This window comes from Neodiprion pinetum, chromosome 1 (assembly GCF_021155775.2).
Source record: "Neodiprion pinetum isolate iyNeoPine1 chromosome 1, iyNeoPine1.2, whole genome shotgun sequence".
NCBI classification, from domain to species: domain Eukaryota; kingdom Metazoa; phylum Arthropoda; class Insecta; order Hymenoptera; family Diprionidae; genus Neodiprion; species Neodiprion pinetum.
This window is the reverse complement of record NC_060232.1, coordinates 18,831,355-18,853,775: the sequence shown is the minus strand read 5'-3', so window position 1 is coordinate 18,853,775 and position 22,421 is coordinate 18,831,355. Positions and strand designations below refer to the sequence as shown.

The window sequence follows — 22,421 nt, the reverse complement described above, 5'->3', positions numbered from 1 at the left end:
AGAGCCAACGACAACGATCTAAATAGTGAAGCAACGTGCAATCCAGTAGTAGACTTTAAACCCAAAAATACCATCGGTCGATTATTGGGATTTAAAGCGGTTCAGCTAGCTCGAGAGGTTATTCGTAAATCAGAATTACTGTTGGCCATACTAAAGGTTAATACTTTACGTATTAAGTGCATCGTCACTACAGGGGCGTACATAAACGAGCGTCGAGCTCACACGATTCATGAATTTTGCCCTACCGTTCCATCAGGATATAAGATTGTTGAAGTGCCTGCCAACGTCAGTTACCTACCAATCGCCGTACAGTCGATACATCATTTGCAGTCGCAAATAGTCGATCAAGACGACGAGTTTATTAATTTTCGCGGAGGAAAGATAACTGTGCGTTTATATGTGAAATCTCTCAAATCATGGGAATCGTATTTGAGACAAAAAATTTGGGCAAAAGTTATAAAAGTTAGACGTCATAGTCAAAAATCATAAGTCGTTCAGCATCTCTGGCGAAGCTCACATCTTCAACAAGGCTAACACCTTTGAACGTTCGGTTTCTCCAGAGCCTAGGTCTTCGATTACGTGGAAATTATGAAATATAAAAATTCGTATTCGCTGCATCCTATGCGTGTTACCATGGAAGAAATAATAAGAATACAGAAACCCGTGGTATTCGATGAATCGATTGCGCATTCTGAGATTCATGGTCATCAGCCACTTGTATCATCCACCTTCCAGAACAACGATGAAATCCACATTGTTGTTCAACATCAAGATTTGTGTCTACTGCCTGATAAAAGCTTTCTCCACATTCACTGAAAAATTACAAAGGATGATGGTGTGACTGCGGTGACCACTACGAAATTAATCAATATGGCTGTTTGTCATTCGTTTGAGGAAGTTCGTTACAAGTTGAACGGTGTGGAGATTGATCGGAATGAAAATATTGTTATCACCAGCGTTATTAAGGATCACTTATCCTTGAGTCCAGGCCAGCAATATAGTCTGGAGAATACCGGTTGGATTATTGTCGAGTCGTCATCAATGCTAAACATGAGTTGATTCTCACACGTTCCAATACCAATTTGAATGCTGTGATTCAGGCCCCGCTCACGGAAAACTTTGTAATTACCCTGAATAAAATAAAATGGTTGCTGCCGTACATTAAACTGGCCGATAAGCCGAAAATCGAGCTGCTCAACTACATTACCATGGATCCGGCCACATCCATGAGTTTTCGTTCTTGCGAAACGTACGTGTATCCAATGCTTTCGGTAATGACGCGACATGTGTGGGCGGTCAAAACATCAACACAGTTGGAGAAGCCGAGATATGTCGTTCTGGGATTCCAAACTGCAAGGAGAAACGATCCCCGGAAAAATGTCAGAGAATTGGATTATTGCCGAATCAGAGATGTAAATCTCTTCCTCAACTCGCAGTGTCATCCCTACGGAAATTTGAATCTTGATATATCCAATAATCAGTACGCTATTCTCTATGACATGTATGTCCACTTTCAAACAGCCTACTGCAACAAAGCAGTGAACCTTTGCTATCGAACCGTGAATTTATAAACCAAGTTCTGCTCATCGTTATCGATAGCTCGAAAAAGAATGAATCGTTGAAAACCGGACCGGTGGATATTCGATTGGAATTTGAAGCGAGCGTGAAATTTCTCGCAAATACTGCAGCCTATCGCATGATATTGCATGATCGTATTGTCGAGTATAGTCGGATTAGTGGCACGGTAAAGAAATTAGTGTAAGTCAATTTTGGAATAAGATGTTTAATTATTATTGTGTGAATAAAGAAAATATGTGTAAGGTTATTTATTAAATTTACAATAAGATAGTCTGTTACCATTATTACGTGTACGCTAAAAACGGGATGTAATTGCTGGTAAATAAAAAACATCTATTCAAAGCATCCGACCGTTATTTTTTGAAACGCTTCATTTCACCCAACCACATAATGAAAAAAGTAGGCATCTTGCAGCGAGCATTGGAAACAACGCAGAGCCGATCGATAGAACATCGATTGATCGATAAAAAGTTGTAGGGGGGCGCCACATGCGACAAACCTGCGGCAACACTTGTGCCCAGTAACACCAACTGTCGGTAAGGCCGAAGTCTTGCATCCATCTTGCGGTGGATGTTGGGTGTGCAACAGAATCGATCGGTAAAACAGTGAATGGTGGTGCCATCTATGTTAATGCTCTTATCGGTAACAATTCCGTCGGTAAAATATCTGCCATCTGACGGCAAATATTTGAAATGCCTGCTCACACGACGGCAAAAAAATTAAAATACCTGCTCATCTGACGACACAAAAATCTCATTATCAGACTGCCTTTCGATAAAATCGAAGAAAAATACAGGTGGCACCATCTATTATAACGCTTCCGTCGGTAACACTATCTTTGGTAAGGCAACATACGCTTAAGATGTTGATACAAAGTATCTCAGTATAATCCTCACGATTACATCCATACATCTTAACACATAACGTATTTTAATTTGGTGGTTCCAAAGTTAGTAGCTGATTCAAATTATTGATGATAATTTTGGCTTAAAACGGGAGATATTTCCAGGCTGAGAACTGCTAATGCTAATTCAGCAGTCTCTCGTCTCAGTTCTTAGTACCAGTTATAAGAAAAAAAGTCGAAACTTATACTACGGATCGTTGTTGGTCTCTACGTGACTTTTGCCCGGAGGGGTGGAACTCGCCAGTTTAGGCTATATGATATTTTAATGTTATCTATGACCGTAGCTTTCGTTACAGCGTTGCAACGGAATTTTGACAATCACTTCAAATGTTGAGAGTCCTAGTTATATTCTGATTTGGAAAGAGGTACGTCAAAGCAATACGCTGGACGTAACATTGAGGTTCTGTATGTCAGTGCGTTTGTTAATTGTATTGTTTTGCGAGATGTGTATCATTTCTTTCAGGAGCCATTTGTGCCAATTATCCACCTTGTCCACAGGGTGGTCCATTTACGGGCGGACCACCCCGTATAATTTGAACCTCCTCGGAGTTGAATCTATGGCCTTCTGTAAGTGCATGGAAGACTATAGCAGACTTTTCCGCACCACGATATTTGATGACGTATTTGTGATTTGTGATTCTCTTCTTTAAATGTTGAGATGACTGACCAATTTAACATTTAGAGTAGTCTAGACAATTTATTTTATATACTGTATTTATCCGGTCGAGAGTTGAAGTTTTAAATTTTAAATGGTTGAAAATGCTCTTTGTTGTATGTGAAATTTTGTAAGCTACATCGATGTTGTGTTTGGATAGAGTAAGTTTGATATTCTGTGACAATACATCAAACAAAGGGATTGAGCCCTTGTCGTTGTTGTTATTAACATCCTCAAGATTCCAGTTAATATTGTTGTAAAACTTGTTTATTCGTTTCGATTGAATGTCATTCATAAGATGTGTTGGATATCCTTTTTTGATCAGGGTGTATCTAACTAACTTAGGGTTCTTTTTTCTGAATTTAGGGTGTGCTAAGGCGATAAATCTGCCAAACAAGCTGATGGCTACGCTTTTTTTGTATTGTAAAGATGTGAGCAACTCTTGGATTTGGTCTTTGTGGACGCAAGTGATGATGTCCACAACGTATCTTTCATAAAAAGGTAAATCAGAAGCGAAAGAATCTAGGACTGTATGCTTTAGATTTTCCATGACCAAGTTGGCTATAATTGGACTGATTGGTGTGCGCGTTGCAACTCCAAAAATTTGTTGGTCGAATTTGTCATCGTGAAGGAAATAGCTATAGTTTAGACAAATTTCAACGGATTTTAGGAATTTTGTTTTCGGAATTGTAGTGCCGAGCGATTGCTGTCCACTTATCGTTAATTAATTTTGAGGCTGTCAGTAGAAATGTTGGTATATAAAGAGGACACATCTAGAGGTAATAACACATGATTTTTAGGGATTTCTGTATCCTTGATTTCCGTTGCTAACGTTCGCGAGGCCGTGACATGAAATTTAGAATTGCCAAAGATATTGGATAGAATACTGGCACAATGCTTTGACAATTTGTAGGTTAGAAACCCAACGTTCGATACAATAGGACGTAGCGGTGTGTTGGGTTTGTGTATTTTTAGTAAAAAAATTGATTTTGGGAGGTAGGGAGTCGTGTGATTTAACAGATGTGCCAGTGAGGTTTTTTATATATCCTTTTTTCAAACATTCGATGTACTTAATTATCAGTCTGTTTTTCTATGCTATTGGTTAAATCCTTAAGAGGGGATTTGCTTTTTTTTCCACAAAATTTACCGCTTTTCCCGAATTGTCTAGTGAAGAAACTATGCAATGAATCAATTTAAAATTAGGCATGTAGTTTTATTGTTATTTCATGTATGCACAAAAAATTTTCAATTGTATCCTCTCGAGAATGCGCCTCTTGCCCCCCCCCCCCCCCCCCCCGTTCGCGACGCCGCGCGAAACGCCGTAGTCACTGGTGTGCATGATTACCCTCTTCTCAATGATCTGAAACAAAAAAATCAAATAACATTTTACTCCATACACATGTAGCTATCGTTTAATGAATCGAAAAAGAAAAAAACTTGAGGATACAGCGATGTTTTGAACTCAAAATATCGATTTTGCTAAAAGAAAAAATTACTGATTTTTTGTTATAAAAAAAAAACTTTCCAACCTATATCTTTTTCGATTCATCAAACGATGGCTACAGCTGTATGGAGTAAAATGGTATTTCATTTTTTTGTTTCAGATCATTGAGAAGAGAGTAATCGTGCACACCAATGACTGCGGCGTTTCGCGCGGCGTCGCGAACGGCGGGGGGGGGGGGAAGGGGGCAAGAGGCGTATTCTCGAGAGAATACAATTGAACATTTTTTGTGCATACATGAAATAACAATAAACCTACATGCCAAATTTTAAATTGATCCATTGCATAGTTTCTTCACTAGAAAATTCGAAAACAGCGGTAAATTTTGCGAAAAGAAAGCTAATCCCCCCTTAAATCTGACATACGTTTGCAAATCATTGAGGATATCATTTGCCTTTCGGTTGTAGTCAGCTGTTTGCATGACGACATTGGTATTACCCTTATCCGCCCTTGTTACTAGAATGTCTGGATGTGACTTGATAAATTCTTTGCACTGTTTGATTTTTTGTTGTCTGTGTGGAGGGATGAAGAACTGTTTTGTGATTGGTGAAGTGTATTATAAATGTGTCTATTAATATCAGATTGTACCTCATCTTTGATTACGTTAGATATACTGACTATAGCTGATTCTACAGAACAGATGATATCATTTATCGGTATTTCATTATTCATGTACGGAATACCATGTTTGAGGCCTAGCGCCAGAAAGTTATGTATTTCAGGTGGAATATTGTGATTTGTGAGGTTAATGCATCATTCCTTAGGAATGTCTTTGGAAGAGAGGCATTGTATTCGAGACGACCTACTTTATTGATATTGGATGACTTGATGTGCTTGAATGATAGATTTGTGCTTTTGATATCGCGTTGCATTTTGCGAGGTTGTGTGACGATGATTCCGTTTCATGAAATTCCACAATCTGTTTGTCTAGTATTTTTGTTATACTTTTTATCTGACGATAGATTCTAGATATTTTCAAATTTAAGATCGTACGTTGAAATTGTTTCAATGATTTTTTGAATACTTCCTTATTTCGTAGGTGAGCAATATTGTTGAAATTGAAATTCAAGAAGAAAGGAAAAAGATTTTTTTGTTTGCATTTAAGTAGGAAAATGCGTCTGTTTTTCATGCTGGTTAGCTTGTGACGTGTTTTGAGAATCCTGTTGGTGCTGATCGTCGATGGAGTGTGAGTGTGCGGTGTTGCCTGTTGTGTAGTACTGGCTCGGACACTATCTATTCAAATAGTTGTCGCACCTGTGTATACTTGACACTAATACATACATCAATAAATTGTAGCCTATAAATGACAGGCAGGGTTCTGTCGAAACGTCGCTTCTACAAAAAGAAAAATAGAATTCCTTACTGACCTTGCCCGACAAAATACTAATAATACCACTCTATCCTTCCTGCCGATTGCAGACTTAAGCTGTGAGGCCTTTCAATGGTCACCCGTTGACTGAAGATATATTATAACGGGTAAACTAATAACGCTGCCGTTTTACAACAATTTGGTGATCAAAATTTTTGCTTGTACCTTTCAAATGTGTGTTAAAATACACTCGAAGTTTTAAGAAGCTGCTCGTTCAACTCACCCTATCAAAAATAAAACCACCAATAATCACCTTTTTTAGGCCTCTAAATCAGGACACTGCGTTAAATACTATCTCATATACAGAGCAACTCGTTTCATTTCGATCAAAATTAACGCAACCGTGATGTGTTATAGTTACTCTGAAACGGTATAGCCGGGTTAATATGGGAAATCTGCCCCCGCGGCTTTTTTGACTCGCACTTGGAGGATCGATTTGGTGTCGAATAAAAATAATTCACCTAAATCTTTAGCTCTTTAACCCAAACGGTTATCGAGATTTTCAAAAAAACCTGTTTTTTAGATTTTATTTTTATTTTTATAGTAAAATTCAAAATTATCAATGATGATTTTTTCCCTAATTCTTAGGAGTCTAAGACATGAAAAAAAATGTGATCATGATTCTTAAACGAAAAACCAATTTTTAGCAAAGAAAAGAAAATTAAATTTTTTTTTTAGCCTGTTTGAAAGGTGTCACTCACTGAATTTTGTCAGAAAATGTCTTTTATACTCCTCCATACTCAGGAATTTTTTCGAGTTTTTTGATGTAGTGCAACAATATCAAAAAAAATTAAAAACTCATCTTGCCTCTGAAATCTTGCAATTGAATATATTTATATTTTTTTTTTGTGTAAAAAAATACGTGAAAAATTTTGTTTTACCGAAAATATTTCCTTGCAAGAGATAAACATAAAGAATATTATAGGAAATTAAAATATATCCCGCCTAAAGTAATTTAAAAGGGTTATAAATGATTTCAAAGACACCTAAAGATGATATTTATACATTTTTTATGCTATTGAGAATTGTTTTTAGTTTTGATACAACAAAAACAAGAATTATAATTAAAAAAGTAACTAAATTGTCTTCATCACTGTCTTCATTTACTACGACATCAACTTTTTGATCAATGAAGAGACGACTAAGTATCTCAGCAGGTTTTACTATTTTTGCCAAATATCGAGCATAAGATAAATAATATATGATAGCAGCAACGTGCGAGCAACATCCGACAGTGCGCGTACCATTTGCACAATCACAACAATATCGAGTTATTCCTGAGATGTCGTTCTTATTTGGCTGATATGCGACAAAACAGCGATACGCCTTGGAATCAATATGTCGATATCTTACTTCAAGTTTAATAATGTTAGGTGTTAGTTTCACGTAATGAAGTGTGATGGTTCCGTTTTCATCCATCATCTCGGCTAAATACGATACAGTTTGAGACATTCGATACGATCCTGTGAATAGAATTTTGAGTTCGTGCTCCGTTAATTCAGGAAAGTCAGTTAATTGATCTGAAGTTATTCTTGCAAAGGGAACTTTTCCTCTTGCCCAACGATTAGTCTCTACTTCCGAGGCTTCTGATCTTTTTTTGTATTCACGCTGGCAATGATTTCTTCTGGAAGATCGAGATCAGAATCAAGTCTTTGATTGCAAAATTTCAGGGAAAAAATGATTTTTAATTTTTTTGATATTGTTGCACCACTTTAAAAAATTCGAAAAAATTCCTGAGTATGGAGGAGTATAAAAGACATTTTCTGACAAAATTCAGTGAGTGACACCTTTCAAAAAGGCAAAAAAAAAAACATTTAATTTTTTTTTCTTCGCTAAAAATTGGTTTCTCGTTTAAGAATGATGATCACATTTTTTTTCATGTCTTAGACTTCTAAGAATTAAGAACAAAATCATAATTGATAATTTTGAATTTTACTATAAAAATAAAAATAAAATCTAAAAAACAGGTTTTTTTAAAAATCTCGAAAACCGTTTGGGTTAAAGTGCTAAAAATTTAGGCGAATTATTTTTATTCGACACTAAATCAATCCTCCAAGTGCGAGTCAAAAAAGCCGCGGGGGCAGATTTCCCATATTAACCCGGCTATACCTTTTTTTTGAAATCAGATATATTAATATCATACATGGACTGCATGTACATATTAAAACGTGGCATTTTTGATGCCCGTTACAAGTGGCTCCCTGAACCCAGGGCGGAACCAAGATTAAGGGGTTTCTGAGATTGACTCGCGAAGTATTTGTAAAAGAGCGCCAGAACCAGAGTCACGCATCCGAAGCTACGAGAGGGGACACTTTAGCGAATAGCGAAAGGTATTTTAGGTTTTTTGTTTTTTTCGTTTTTTGAGCTACAATATCAGATAGGAAGTCGGCAATGAATTCGAGGAAATTGTGGAGTGGCGGATTAGCGCCTATTACGAAGGAAGGATGCCGTGGCTGCGGAGGGGGAGCCAACGAAGATCCCCGCATCGTGAGAATCCAAGGCGAACGCGATTCCTGCTGGCGGCCAGCGCGCCGCAGCCTCTCCCCTTTCGGCCGGCCAACAATTGACCATCGAATTTGCGACGGATCGAATAGCGACGAGGGAGCGCCACGCTCACCACCAAGGCATCATGGAGCTGCGCGGAGGACGAAATTGCGATTCAGCGTTAAGTTCTGCGCCGCGATGCTACCGGAGGTGCGCGCCGAGTTGCGTAATCTACGAAATCGATGACGGATCGATTATTGCGTATTCTTGTGGGTATGACGTCACGTCAGGTATAGCGTATCGAGATACGTGTTGTGGCAGGTCTTAGGTTTTTGAAACCGCTCTAGTTCTGGCGGTCGTGCTAGATAGTGACGTTTTGGGAGTTTCGCGAAGTAATGGAGTCGCCTAAAAATCGCGAGAGGGATGGAGAAGGTGTTGCGTGGATGTAGAACGGTAAACGCTGCTTATATCCTCGCGATTGAATTTCGAGAATGATTGTGAACAGGCTTGCCGAATAACAGATAGCCATTTTGGATTTGTGTTGTAGAAAAGTACTCGAAATTCTTTTGCCAATTCTTTTGCTTGGTGTTCGTAGCCTGAGTTGCGTGTAATCGAGTTTTTTTTTTTTTTGTGCCGCCTCTCGAGTCGGTCGCAAATTGCCGGAATGTAGTGCTCGAACTAGCACATATCGTTTTCGAAGAGATCGAGAAGGTTTGATTTCAGATGCGTTGCGATAGCGTTTAGTTGAGGTTACGTGTAGTTGCGCTTGCGCTTAGTTTATTTCCCGTTCAGTTAAGATAGTGTTTAGTTCAGTTGAGTTAACTCGAGATTGCGTTTAGTTGAGGTTACGTTTAGCTGCGCTTGCGCTTAGTAAAGTTTCCGTTTATTCAAGATAGTGTTCAATTGAGTTGAGTTAAGGTTGCGTATAGTTGAGATTGCGGTTTCGTTGAGTAGCGGTTGAGACGAAAAGTTCGTGTTATGGAGTTTTAGTTGCGTCTGAATTATGTTCCGTTTAGGAATCTGTTTAGTTGAGTTTTACATCAGGTTGAGCTCTCTGGGTGTTGTTTAGTTGAAATAATTAGAAAATAAGATTTATTTCTTTTTACGTTGTTAAGTTTAGATTTAAGGCAGCTTGCGGTAGCGTCGAAGCTCCGAGTCGGGTGATATTGAGAACGCCGTCTGTTTGGTGGCCCGGCGGCGCACCGGCGAGAAATTAGTTTTTACGTCCAGAATCTACTTTAGCAACGGAATCAGACCAATCTGATACAATAGAAGTTCGAGCCGAAGTACACCCCTTACAAAAATCTGTATCTGAAAAAGAGTCGCCTCAGGAATTATGAACGTCGATAATACATTTCAAGTACCCGTCGCGAAATCAACAGACTTTACTTCAAATGAAATTGACCTGGAAGTCAACCAACATGGTGAGAAGACAAATTCGCGAAAAATAGTAGGCTGACTGTGAGCAAACCTTTGAACTTCCCATCATTCGTGCTCCAAACTAGTATATTTCGATACAAGAAGCCAAACTCGCTTCTTGCGCACTACTCGTCTCAAGGCCGCATGAAACCGAGGCTCTACTTGTTTTTGTTGTTGTTTTGCAAATGTGACTTCAGACATGTGATCAGCGACCCCAAACACCTTCGGATACCAATTTTCATGCAAATCCGTTCATCCGTTGTGAAGATAACACCATTTTTATTTTATTTTTGTGAATTTGGTTTTTTATTTATTTAAAAACCACTTATTCAGTCACAGCCAAAATCAAATCAGGTCCAAGTCTGAAAGAGGTCCGTCGATTAAGACCAAGTTCATTAAAATGTAATTACTCGTTCTCAAGATATCGTCGGATAAAAAATTGATCACGCACGTACATACATACACATACACAGACGTCCATTTGAAAATGATTGGAGGTGATTCTCCGGACCTCAAAACGTGGAGATCTAGTGAGAACTCAACTTTTCATTTTCGAGGTGATTACAATAACTTCCTATTTTCTCTGAAATCAGAGAAACAGTAAGTTGAAAAAAAAACGATACGCCGGAACCCCGTCGATTGTCAAGACATTGTAAACCACTGGTTAGGTACACAGATAGCAGAAATATCAAAATTCGCGATGAAAAATCTTCAAAACCAGAAACCGCAAAAAATGAAACAAACATCTAGAAAACTAGAGAAAAATCGGTAAAAATATTACCGACAGTAAAAAATCCAATTCCTACGACTGAGACAGTTAATGACAAACCGATAAATAATGATGGACATACAAAAAGTCAAAATCATCAAAATTTAACACTAATAAATCCTTTAAACGCATCACCTGATTTGAATGCAATTTTAGAACTCAATGATTCGCAAAATTCAATACACAATTCAATAGAAATAAGGAATCAAAACAACGAATCAAATATTACGATATCTGATGACTCGCAAGTGTCTGTGTAATTGCTAAAAGAAAAACCTACCAACCTTATAGAGACGAGAGCTAATTTATAAATGAGAAAAGACAATTTTTTGCGTTTTATATCCGCCGACGGAACAGCATTAGCCGAAATAGGTAAATCATTGACCGAAAAAGGATACTTGATGAATATTAAGCCCACAAAAGAATATCAAACAGGGCACGTAATAATATTAGGAACCCCAAAAAAAAAGAATCATCGCACTAATTACTCACAAAAATGAACAAGATCCGCCAATGGAAGATAACTTTTTCGATGCATTTACCAACTTAACAGAAAATATGGAACATTTAAAAATGAATGCTGGAAGCTTCACAAGGTAGAAGCGGTATAAACGATCTCGGATGGATTAAAATAAAAAAAATTATCAGAGAGGTATTCGGAAACACAGATTGTTATAACAATTTACAAAGATAAAATAATCATTCCACCTCCGGATATTAGATTGAGAATAATACAAGAAAGTCATGAATCACCGATTGCAGGACATAAAGGTATTACGAAAACGTACAATAGAATTCGACGAAGATAATTTTGGGATAAAATGAAAAAGCAAGTAGAAGATTTTACGAAAAAATGTGTCAGTTGCCAAAGAAAACAAAAACTGACGCGAATTAAAACAAAACAACCTATAATAATAACAGACACATCTGCAGACCTTTTCGACAAGGTAGCACTAGATATAGTAGGACCGTTCGAAATATCGCAAAACGGTTACTGATACATTTTAACATTAGGGATCGTGCGTGAAACATAGAGGCAGCACTACTGTCGAAGTGAGCGCTCTCTGGTGTTTCATTGGTGAACATAGTGGGATCAAAACAAACATTTAATAACATTAAAAAAGCTTATAACAATGGAAAAAATAATCAAATATGGATTTAAACCTGTAGTTAATAATATTATTCATGGCCATAACGATGAGAAAGGCAAAAAATTATTCAAAGCAAAGCACGTGTACGGTGTTGTTGAAAAAAGAATAACATTAGAACTGTCATAACCGGTAAAGTTGTGCCACAGACAAGTGTATCAAATGGTTATGATGTGACAATTTCTGTAGGTATAAAAGTAAAATAAAAAAATATTTATTACATTTAAATTAGAAAACTAGGAAATTTTTTTATTTATTTATAAAAATAATTGTAGAATTATTATTGTCAGGTTGATACAAACTGACACGTTAGTAACGCTGTTTGCACCTGTAAAACTGGTCTTGGGGGCAAGTGTAAGCATATATGTGCGTTAATTCATTACGTTAATTCTCCCGAAACATCGTCATCGAAAACGAGTCATTCTCAGCAATGGGGTAAGCCTACTCAAAAGCAATTACTAGGGCACGACAAAGGTGAAAGGATGTCTAAACTCTTTCGCCCCTAGTTTTGTCTGCTGAAATGACTAAGTTGAAACCTATCAAACTTACAGTAGCAAGTGTGCCTGACTCTTTGAAAAATACACCGCTTCAAAAAGTCTTGGAGCTTGAAGAGAAAGAACATATTGTAATAACACCAGCAGGATCAATCTCACAAATGATACAAACTAAGACTCAAGAAGTCCTCGAGAAGAAGGTAAAAAAAGTAGTAAATGATATATTCACATTGCGAAATTTGAATGTAATATTTAGTCAGGAAGTTATGGTTACCAAGGAAATGTACAGAATCCATCATAAAAAGATATGTTGTGATGCTAGTACAGCATTAAATTTAAGTATTTTAACTATTCAACAATCCAATAGCAGCGAATGGTTTGCACAACGAGCACTGTGAATAACTGCTAGTAATGGATATAGGTTGAAAGGTTGACGTTTTAATGGTGAAAAAGTTGTGACAAATATGTTATACCCAAAAATAACTAAAAATGCAGCGATGACATACGGAAAAACAATGAGGATTTAGCACTAAAAGAGTATAAACAGTTAGTTGATCCAAAGTGGGAGATTGTTAGGGTTGGTGTAATAATTGGTCTGCAACAACCGTGGCTAAGCTATTCTCCGGATGCAATCCTCGTTTATGGGAATGAAGTATGGCAAAAGCGACTTATAGAAATTAAATGTCCATACATATACTTGTCGCGATATTCCTGTTTGGGATGCTGATTCAAGCCAGTTAAATGTTCCATACCTAAAAGTCGATGAGAATGGACTACATTTGAGTACAACGCATTCAATTAACATTCAGGTCCAGCTTCAAATGTATGTAACTAATATAAATTTTTGTGATTTGTACGTGTACTCGGCAAAAGGTAGCGTGTTACCATTCAACGTGACAATCAATTGTTGATTAACTTAATACCTCATCTTGAGCAGTTTTATTTTACCCAATACATACAAAAATTATACTCCAAATACTCTACTGAGTAACAATACATTTATGATTATCATTAGTAGATTAGTTTTTAGATATAAATTGTAAAATGACCTAAGAATAATTTTGCCATCGACCAAATGTGATACTAAACTGATCTTAAGAATAGTTAATTATAACTTAACAGATTAATTATCAAAGATGAGCACAAATTTGGCAATATTGAAAAAATTATATAGTGGTTGTTATTTATAAGACTTATGAGATTTTAAAGTTACCTAAAATTATTTTTATTATTATCTTAATTATAAAGAAATCGTAAGAAATTATTTTTTGTATGAATTAATTACGAAAAGTTTTAGAAATGTTATCTTCGTTGGCGATATTTAATATTACTAGCAAATAATAAAATATACACATATTCATCATTTATGAGCCTGTACTTACCTTATGTCAGAGTTATTATAAAACAGAGAAATTATAATCATCAAATGTGAAATTATTTGAGAAAATAACACCTTTGTTTTTTGTAAACAATTAATCCATTTTTATTTGATACAATTAGAAATTTAATTCAGTTAATTCAACAATGGCTTCTGCACATTTACCAAAGCATAAATAACAAAAACAATTTCATCAATATCAGGAAATGATGAATTAGGTACTTTTGATAGAATTCTAAAGTCCTTAATTCGTTGATATACTCGTTCTATGTGTATCCTCACAGAAGCAATGTTGTATGTTTCGTCAACTTTTTCAGGGGTAAATTGATCTTTGCGGCCAAAAGGAGGCATGATAAAAATAGCATTTTTATTTTCGACTTGACTTTTAATCTAGGGAAATCCTTTGTCATCAAGAGCAACGTCACCGGGCTCAATTAAATCAACCAAACCACAATCGTTTGTAATAAAGCAATCACCAGCACGGTCACCATAACATTTGGAGACATAAGTTATAAATCCATCTGGCGCACAACCCACCATAAAATTGACGGTATGATGATGTTTATATTCAGAATACATTAATACTTTTTTATTACCTTCTAGTGGTACTTCAGTGTAAACTTCAGTACAATCAATTATCACACGCGTGTATGGGTATTTGCCGCTTAAAAGATTCCGGTAGAGCTGCACGTATTGTTGATTTTGATGGCCAAACAATAAAACTCTGTAGCAAAGTATTTAACTGCTGTATGTGTTTCACGAATATCCTATGTGCAGAAGTTCGATGAATATTGAAAAATACTGCCAAATGCAGTAAATGATAAACCCGTCTTTTATTTGACCAATGTTATCAGAAAACTTGTTTTTTTGTCTACTTTTGAGGCTTTACAGTCTAACAACATAGTTAAAAGCCATGAAAAAATTGCTGATGTTACACCCGTTAAACTGCTCATTGCCTCGTCGGTAGTATTTGAACAGAGTCCATGAAAACCTTGACAAGATTTACTAAGATCTATATTTGTTGGATCACAACTGGAATCTTGAACATTTTTTACGATTGGTATTTTAGCTTCACAAATTTTATTTTGTGATTTTTTATTGGAATATTTATCTGTACTGATGCCGTGCTTAAATCGTTATGATAGTTGAGATTACAAAAAAAATATGTCAAATCTTCATAAGCTCTGTCTGTGACTATCTCTGTTTGACAACTTATGCTCCGTTGCACAGGCTTCACTGTAACAGTTTCAACATGAATATCAATCTAATGTTCTTCAACACTACTTGCATGTTCTTCATCACCTGGCTCCATTACTGTATCTATCGTATTTTGAATGTTTATGTTATTCCTATTTTTTCACTCACAATACATTTATCGATGTGGACTGTGTTTGTTTCACGATTTCTGACTCGTTTGAAACGTTCTAAGGATTGAATGTTTCTATTTATATTTTCACGTCCAGGAAAAATCGAAGGAACATAAGACGAATGTAACGGATGCTCTGATTTTTCATTATTTACAAAACGGGTACTACAAATCCTCGTATATTTATTTGGTACCCAGTTTTTGGATTTTCTCTAAAATCAAAGAAAAGAATTAAAAAGTTCAGTCATAATTATAAGATAAATGCCACAAATATTGGAAATTTCATCAACAAAATGATCAATTTTTATATACGCCGCATTTAAATGTAATAATTTTACTGAATGTTACAGTTCATTCTTTTAAATTTTAATTAATATTACTCACACGTAATTTTTCATTGCATTCATCCACTGTTTACGTTTTACTATTTTCCATGAGGCTCCTAACACGCTCTCTGGAAATTTATAAAATTTCACTTCCACACCGAATCCACGTTCTCGACGTGATGTATTAATACATCCAAGAATACCACAATTTTTTCTCGAAGCTGGCATTATTAAAAAAAAATTAGATATATTTTATTTATAATTATTAAAAAGTAAATCACGTATGTTTACGTTAATTACATCATCCCAATTGCTTTGGATACTTGCCACTAGTTCGCGTAAAAGTTCTTGTACCTCCTTTCTTTCCGATTCTACTCTAGATTTTTCTCGTCCGTGCTTCTATCGATATTATCGACCATGTTCTATATTACCTTTGGTTAATAAAGTAATCCGTATTGCCTCTTATCTTCAACAGTTAATCGTATTTATCTTTTCTTGGTTGCATCGTGTGATGCCAGTTACGGTCCATGGCTTTGAGTTACAGTAAGCCGCCGTGTGACTACATGATTTCAAAAATTAATTGATTCCGTGTCTATGAGCGATTTCGTAACTATCGAATAAGCAATTCTTTCGTATTTGGAATTCTTTTTATAAACAAATTTTCCCACTCGTTACAGAACATCCCAATTATGGCATAACGATGCAAGTGGTTTTAGATTTTAAAGGGTCTAGCCGGATAAGATAGTCAAATCGGCCTTAATGTCACGTGGAAAAGTGATTATAAACATTCTATTCGGCATAAAAAAAATGCCAATTTCTGTAGTTTCAGACCCCTAAGCCCTTATGGAGGCTTACAAGGCCTACTTCAGTGATTTTCAGTATTTTGACGATATCTCAGTCAACTTTTATGCTACAAAAACAATTTTTTTTATCTCAAATTGTAGGGGTTTTTCGAGCCCTACGAATTGATTTTATTGAAATAAAATTTGGCGCAAAATTCAAATATTTATAGCCTTTTGAAAATTTTAAAACCCGATATTTTAAAAACGCAGCCCTACTCATCGCCATGAAAAAAATGCTTTAGGTATTTTTTCTCTAAAAATACGTCTGCATTTTTTCAGACTTTTAAAAATGGTAGAACGAACTCGAAAAAAAAAAATAAAAACCACATTTTTTGGATTTTTTACTGTAATCAAGCCTCCAGGTCTTTCCTGGTAGCTTACTTAATATTCTGAATGCCATGTCTAACTTTATTTTATACTACCAAGACGCTGAAACTTGTTTTATTGTGCACTGAGTCGGCCACAGAGGTGAATTTGTCCGCTATAGCGTAAGCTCGAAAAGAGCATAGTGTACCCGGTAAGCTCGCGTGCAGCATAGCAGGAGTATAGCAGCTACCCTGCTGGGTACACTGTAGGCCTTTTGGATAACTCTAGTGGCGCGGCTCGGTGGCAGATTCAGACAACACGTGGACGTGCGAGTATGGTCAGCTGTGCGGTTTATGTATTAATTCAATTAAAAAGTGCTCTCTGAAATAAACAATAAATGTGTGGTACGAGGTACTGTTGTGTTGTGGATTGCAAAAGTACCCAATCAAAAAATGCAGAGTTAACTTTTTATTCGTTTCCGAGACGAAATTGGGAAATTAATAAGAGAAATGAGTGGATAAAAGCTGTCAGAAGAATGTAAGTAATATTATAACAATTTGATACAAGGAATTAACGTATTGAAAATATACAAACGTCAGATTTTCTGTTATGTTTTATTTTTATAGTACACCAGATAACAAGCCGTGGCAGCCGAATAAGAACACTCGGAGAGAACATAAGGATCGAGAAAATACACACAAAAATGTACACAAACATACACACACAAACAGAAGCTGCAAATCAAAACATACAGTACTCAATATTCATTACTGTGTTAACGATGTAAGATGTTTTTAAGTAATATATACGTACTAAAACCAGCATAAATAAAAATCGAAGCAGATATGCTAAATTTTAATCATGTTTAATTTAAAATCCCGCATCAACATTTTTAGAGAATCACGTGCAAGTTATTTTTTATTTCATTGTTTTTCATCTATAAATATTATTAGTTCAAAATTTCATGCTTATTCTTAAAGGTGAAATAGTCTCCACCAATAATATATTATTAGTTTCACATTCTATACCCATTCTTAATAATGAAAGAAAATCTGTCATTTGTTAATGTTGTTATAAACCGAAATAAAAAATGTAGTTTTCTAAATTTAATTTCAATGACCAATATACTTATTGCTTTATTATTTATATCTTTTTGATAAGGAGATACATCTCCATTTTCCATTTCTGTTTTGCATGTATAGATACAAAGTTCCTGAAAATATATTTTTTTACATTATTATTGAACTATTCTCTCTCATCTCATAATTAATACATACCTCTAATTTCACTTTGTACGGCGGATTATGTACTCTCGTCTGTGGTATTACTTTCCCACGGACGATTCGTTCTCCACTAGCTTCATCATGAATTTCGACGACCTCCTGAACATACGATGGCTTTGGAATAGTTTATACCCTATGAATGTTTAATTAATTGATCATCGTATTGTTAGTAATACGATAATCCTAAAAATATATACGTAGTAAAAATTGCAATGAATTTGAAAGAATATCTCATATGTTTCGTGCATTCACTTACCTTTCGACACAGATTATCCGCGAAAAAATTCTGCATGGATATTCTGAAATTCACATTCGATGATAGTGTGGCTCATAATATCACTTTTAATTTCGTATTGCACTAAATAAAACAATAATTTAAAACGTGCCGTGATTTATATGTGAATCATATGTTTACTGGTGTGAAAACAACGTCCTCGAGTTGCCGCCGTTAACCGACAGATAGCGTTGCCGTCGTTTCTCCATGATATCCAAGAGGCGTATAGATTACCGCCACCGTACGGATGAGTCATGGAGACTAGAGATAAGCAGTCCGAACGCAATGCTAGCCAAATGGTCGGTGAAAGTGATGAACGATCCACGGATTATAACCGCCTGGCGGTGCTACCACCGAGGGCTCCGTCAGCGTATCCTATTCGTAAACAGGCGCCGGTATCGCTTGCGAATACATCCCGAACGACAAGATCTTTCATCACTTACACGAACCACTTTTCGACGATTCCACCATATGCGTTCGGACTCCTTTACTCTAGTCTTCATGGGATAAGTACTTCGAATCAGCTGATTTGCTATAACACGGGGCACGGTCTTACATAAAGGTTTAGAAACTCTAGTGGTAGGGGCTGAACGCTCAAGAAATAGCACTTAATTCCCAGGGGCCGCTAGAGTCGGAGCGGTAGTTGAAACAGGTCTATCATCTCTGTACAACCGTATTATCAGTTCAAATGAGTTTGAATAAGATTTTGATGAAACAACCCAGAAGGTTAAAGCATATTTGATAGAAAATGGTAATGGCACACGTTATTCTTAAAAGCATATAACCAATAACCATAAGGGCGGCTAGGTGGTCTAGTGGAGTAAGGCTCCGGTAAAGCATCGCTAGATACCAGGTTCGATTCCTGGCTCCGTCGTTAATTTTTCGAATTTACCAGTAGTTCAAAAATTATATACGTTTCATATAACCAATAACCATGTACAATCGAAACCGGCAAGCTACAAATGTAAGCTTAACAAATTAACATAAGGGCTATTCCGCGTCAACCGGATCAGTCATCTCTCAGATATTTTTTTAATTTGGCATGTGGATTGTGTAAGGGGAGTTAGATTTTTGTGCCAAAGCGCGAATCTCATAATGCAAAATTCGATTTTTTATTAACAATAACAAATTAGACTCCCATTTTTTTCAAAAATTCATAACTTCGGCAACAAATTAGATACAATTTTTTTTTTTTTTTCAAATTACGCGGAAAGCTCCATAGAATTTAAAAAAAAATACGAAATGGTAAAAAAAAGTTGTTATCAATTGTTTATTTAACAATTAATTTTTCAAAGATTTTTAAAACAGTGACCGACACGATCAAAAAATTTTTTTAAAATTCTGACATGTTCCTTGAACTGTACTACAACCTGTGAATTAATTCCAGAGGGGTGTTTTTCTTCGTTTTCGAGTAAAAAATCATTAAAGGTGTCGATGCGCATGAAATTGCGGCGCGTCGAGTCTCTACGTAATGGCGGGCGGCCGGTTGCCGTCCACCGCTACCCCGCGGCGGCGTCGCGGCGTTATTTTAGAGTCATTTTCACGATGTAGGACATGATTGAAAAATCTGAAAAAAATACTGTACCTTCACAAGGCCTGCTCAAAGCGATAAGTGAAGTTTCAAGAATGTGTTTTTCACCGTTTTTTTATTACAGAGATTCGAAATTTGTTATGACGCATTATGATTCAAACATGAATTACGAACACAGGTCAAGTGTTGTTCCAGGATATGGAATACCTGCACCTGTGCATGCGTCACCTAAATCCTTCACTATCCAGGTAGTCCAGGTAGGGTCACCACCTCGATTCCGCGAAGGGGTCATTTGGCTAAAGTCAGGTACATTGAATTGCACCTGCATTATGTTAGCCCCATTGGTGGAATTCAAGCAATTAGAAGAGTCGTTGGGTGGGTGAAGCACTATATTCCAGGATATGGAATACGTCCACCTGTGCATGCGTCACCTAAATCCTTCATTATCCAGGTAGTCCGGGTCACCACCTCGATTCCGCGAAGGGGTCATTTGGCTAAAGTCAGGTACATTGAAATGCACCTTCATTATGTTAGCCCCATTGGTGGAATTCAACCAATCAGAAGAGTTGTTGGGTGGGTGAAGCACTATTCTGAACGAGTATAAATTTCGAGCATTTCAAAATGCATAACATTCAATCGAATACCAGTGTAGCGATCAGTGCAATACATCGTCTCATTCTTCACACAAGTAATTCATTTCTGAAAGCAATGTCTACAACAGATGTGAAACGGTGCTGTAATCCTTTCCAAAGAGTTGGCCATAATTGGGTGCGAAATTTGGTAAAGCCAGTGACACCAGCATTACGGAAAAAGTTTCCGGACCTAGGAGAATATGTGTGCATGGATTGTCGAATAAAATTGTACAAATGCAACACAATTACTCCATCTGATAAAAACGAGGTAAGTGATATGAATCATAATTATGCGAGTGGTGACGATCTTGTTTCACCTTTACCAATTAGTGAACAGAGCAGTGTGGAAATGTTTCTTGAGAATGATATCGGGCAAGAATTGTTGTGTGATGTGAAAGAATTGTTTATCAACGCGAAGTGTGTCGCGGACAAAATTAAATATCTCACAATGACTCCTCGTAGTTGGTCCATCAGAGAATTGGAGTTACAATTTGATTGTTCATATAGAATGGCTCGTAAAGCTAAAATATTGCAAAGTGAGCGTGGATTTGGATCCTCCCCAGATCCAAGACCATCTCGCACTCTTTGTGATGATGTTGTCTCTCATGTAGTGGAATTTTACTGTTCTGATGAAATAAGTCGGATCATGCCTGGTCAGAAAGATTTTGTCACTCTTCGCGATGTGGATGGTTCAAAACATCAAGTCCAAAAACGACTTGTTTTGTGTGATCTGAAGGAAGCTTACGCCGCGTTCAAGCAACAGCATCCGAATGATAAAATTGGATTTACAAAATTCGCGGAACTCCGCCCAAAGCAGTGTATTTTAGCTGGACCAACAGGAACACATACAGTTTGTGTTTGCAAAATTCACCAGAATGTGAAACTTATGTTGGTGGCGGTTAGCTCAATTTGTCAGACATTCAAAAGAACGTACCACGATTTGATAAAACAGATATCGTGTGACTCTCCAAATCCTTTGTGCTATCTCGGTGATTGTAGTAGTTGTCCAAGTTTTGATATGGTTACACACGAAATGGAAAGTTTATTCGACGATAATTTCGTAGAAAGTATTAGCTACAAACGGTGGACTCATACGGATCGATCTGTTTTAGAAACGATCACGCAAGAAACGGAAACGTTCCTCGAGACGCTAAAGGAACAGACGATAGCCCTCAAGAAACATGATTTCATTGCTAAACAGCAAAGTGCATATTTGAAAGACAGAAAACATCGTCTACAACCAGGGGAGTTCTTAGTTTTGGGTGACTTTGCTGAAAACTATGCATTTGTTGTTCAAGATGAAATTCAAAGCTTCCACTGGAATAACAATCAAGCTACCATCCATCCTTTTGTTGTGTATTATGTTGAAAATGAGGACTTAAAGCATAAAAGCTTCGTTATCATATCAGAAAATCTACAACATAATACAGTCGCGGTCCATCTGTTTCAGAAGAAACTAATCGGTAAGCTTTTTGAGTTCTTCGGTAGTGAAGTTATCAAGAAAATGATTTATTTTACTGACGGTGCTAGTGCACAATATAAAAATAAAAGCAACTTCATTAATTTGACTCATCATTTTGACGACTTCAATGTCGAGGCTGAATGGCATTTCTTTGCAACGTCACATGGAAAAAGTCCATGTGATGGCATTGGTGGAACTGTGAAAAGATTTGCTGCACGTGCAAGCCTACAGCGGCCCAATGAAAATCTTATTTTGACTCCAAGGCAATTATTCGAATGGAGTGTGAGTGCATTAAAAAATATCGCATTTGACTTCTGCAGCAACAGCGAACACGAAGAACATGAAAAATTATTGAAGCCGCGATTGAACCAAGCAATAACGGTTGAAGGCACTCGACGATTCCATTCATTTTTACCTCTATCTATAAAAACTGTAGAATGTAGGGTTTACTCTTCCTCTGATGAGTCATTTACCCGTAAATCTATGCGCTAAGATAGCCATGTAAGTTATGACGAAAACCTTTGCTCACATTTCTAAGTTTAATGCCCAGTTTGATCAAAGATTAATAGATTGTATACATAGAATAAGCGATTTATTTGTATGAAATATATAATTGTAAGTGCGTTCATTTCGCAGCTTCCACATATCTTCGGGGGTGATTATAAGTACTAAAATAAGTAGCAAGTTATGTAATTATTAT

The 22,421-nt window shown here is 36.5% G+C and overlaps 1 protein-coding gene and 1 long non-coding RNA gene across 3 annotated transcripts in view; one reads left to right on the top strand and one right to left on the bottom strand.

Annotated features, from left to right (window-relative positions):
• Positions 1-22,421, top strand: part of LOC138190738 (two pore potassium channel protein sup-9-like) — a 1,051,447-nt gene that overhangs the window by 515,110 nt on the left and 513,916 nt on the right. The gene's annotated exons all lie outside the window — the stretch shown is intronic.
• On the bottom strand, positions 17,513-18,135 carry LOC138191258 (uncharacterized). Its single transcript, XR_011177645.1, has 3 exons — positions 18,079-18,135; positions 17,817-17,955; positions 17,513-17,752 (listed from the first exon to the last, which is right to left on the bottom strand). It is a non-coding gene; the product is annotated as an uncharacterized lncRNA (long non-coding RNA).